The following is a 2,468-nucleotide window of genomic DNA, read 5'->3' on the forward strand; positions in this document are numbered from 1 at the left end:
GTGAGCTTAGTGCTTGGAAAAAATCTTTCATTCCTTTAGAGACAGCATGAAAAGTCAGCTGAGTACAAAACATAGAGAGGAAAACAAGAAGAGAGGGACAAGAAGAGAGGGACAATTATTAACATTTCTCTATCTGTAGAATGGCTCTGTTTTATGTGCTGTCTTCTCCATTCAGCGGGCCCCCTGCCTGTCTTTGCCCAGGGCCCCAAATTTCCTAAATCCGCCCCTGGATTGAACAGGTCTCAAATTCATTATTTACAAAGAAAGCAAAAACAAACATCCAGAGATATAAAACACTCTATGATCAGTAAACAGGATAAAGTGATGATGATGATGGTAAACACACTGAACCCTGATGACGTCACTGAGTGAAGACTAAAAACAGACATGAGTTTTAAATAAGGAAGGAAAGTTTGGCCAACATCTTTTCTTACAAATCTAAGCGCTTAAGTTTGATAGAGAACTATAAAAATATTGTCATGTGCGCCATCATGTGTATTTTGTTTCCTTTTGATTTAATGACTTTAACTTTCCTCTCATTAAAGCTCTGATGCAACTAAGAGCGACTCTCTGGATGCTTCTAACTAACCCTGCAGCAAACTGCAGCCCTGTGATCCAAACTTTAAAATAACTGCGAGTTGCAACAATTTAAATGAACATAAAAGTGACTTCAAGATGGATCGAGGGAAACAGGCTAACCTCTCCCAGGGCTGCAGTGTGAAAGCTACCTGATCAGAGGGCTGGAGGAACATAACTTACCTGCAGCAGCCTCGATAAATCAGGACCAAACGCTGAGATTACAGCTGGAGAGACCCGCTGTCCTGGAGAAGGAGTGGAAGTGGTCTGCAGACTGCCAGGAGGGACGGAGCTCGACACATGTGCGCCGCTCTGAGCGCACTGCGCATGCGCAGCTGGGTGGGAAAAGGAGATCCTGGGATGTCGGACAGTTTGGGATGACTTTGAATGCATCACGTTAACACCTAAGCTGTTTTTGAATATTTCAAATTAAAAATCCATTTTAATTTTATTTTCTTTTTTAACGTTATACCTTATTTTTTAAATTAAAGTTTTAATTAAATTTAAATGGCCTGGTGGTTAGAGTAGTGCGCTTGTGCTCTGAGAAGGTTGGAAATACTCGGTTCGATCCCCACAGCCTGCACTGAGCCTGGTTCTGCTGGAGGTTTCTTCCTGTTAAAAGGGAGTTTTTTCTCTCCACCTTCGCTACAATTCGAGTCAATGAGTCGATGCAATCAACTGGTTTTCCTTAGATAGAAAACTTTGAATAAATCTGACTGAATGATCTGGTGAACTGGAAAGAGATGTGTTGTGAATTGGCGCTATAGAAATAAACTGAATTTAACACCACTCTGCTCCCAGGGCGGCGCACAATGGCAGCCCGCTGCTCCCCAAGGGAATGGGATAAAAGCAGAGGTAAATTTCTCCAGTGTGAGATCAATAAAGTTCCTGAGTTCCTAGTTTTTTAGCCTTTAAAACACATCATGGTCCTCTTTTCAGTTTTTATGCTATTTTGTTGTAAAATATCATCTAATCAAGTAAACTACCCTCCAACATAACGCAGCTCCCTCTGGAGACACATAATGCATCAGCAGCATTGAGAACATCCTTTAATTAGTGCATTCCTTGTTTTTTCCTCCTCTATTAGCATCATTCTAATCAAATTCTGACTTTAAATCTGTTAAACTGCCCCCTGTAGGACTACAGCATATTTGAGACTAACGTGAAAGTACTGCATGGATTTAATAATAAAAGAAAAATTGGATACAGTTGAACCATTAGGGGGGGGTTAATAAAGAGGAGCAGGGCAAACTGTTTAAGCATAATAAAAAGATCACTGATTAGGGATTGCTTTGGGTTATTCTTTATAAATGTTTTATTAAATCCAGCCATAAAAAAACTCCAATATAAATAAACTAGACTGTGTTTTGACTCTGCCTAATTGGAACGCACCTTATGGATAAATCCCTTTAGCATGTATAAATATTAAAGCTTATTAGAAAGCCCTGTTAAACTAAAAATGTAGTTAAGTTGAATAAGGAGGAGTTTATCAAGCTTAAACAAGATCTGTCTACTTAACTGAGCTGCAGAATAAATAGATCTTTAACAGAAAAAAAAGAAAACACCCACAAACCCAAGACGTCAATAGCTGCAGTCTCAGATATATTTAATAAATTAAAGCCAAGGTACAAAAAGACCACTGTACATCTCATTCCTTCCTCCCCTCATCCGCCTACGACTCCAAACTGTGGAGAGTTCTCCTCCTCTCACTTTGGACTAAGAGGAGAACACAAACCAGGGATCAGTGATGAACAGCAAGACGTTCGTAGTGCAGTAGGACTAAAGCAAAGCAGCTTGCATCAAAAGTGATTCCTGCCTTGGGTCTCCGTCTTCGTCCATCGCTGCAGATCAACCTTCAGCTCATAAATTAGCCCCAACACCCCCCTCCCCCA

General features: G+C 40.4%; 1 protein-coding gene across 1 annotated transcript in view; it reads right to left on the minus strand.

Annotated features, from left to right (window-relative positions):
- The window catches only part of pfas (phosphoribosylformylglycinamidine synthase), a 25,034-nt gene extending 24,146 nt beyond the window's left edge, over positions 1 to 888 (minus strand). Inside the window, exon 1 of the mRNA XM_015398326.1 lies at positions 760 to 888. The gene's annotated coding sequence lies outside the window, so the exon portion shown is untranslated. The remainder of the gene's footprint in view (positions 1 to 759) is intronic.
- Between the last annotated feature and the right edge of the window lie 1,580 nt (positions 889 to 2,468).

Source organism: Cyprinodon variegatus, unplaced genomic scaffold, assembly GCF_000732505.1.
Source record: "Cyprinodon variegatus isolate N-32 unplaced genomic scaffold, C_variegatus-1.0 Scaffold926, whole genome shotgun sequence".
Taxonomy (NCBI): domain Eukaryota; kingdom Metazoa; phylum Chordata; class Actinopteri; order Cyprinodontiformes; family Cyprinodontidae; genus Cyprinodon; species Cyprinodon variegatus.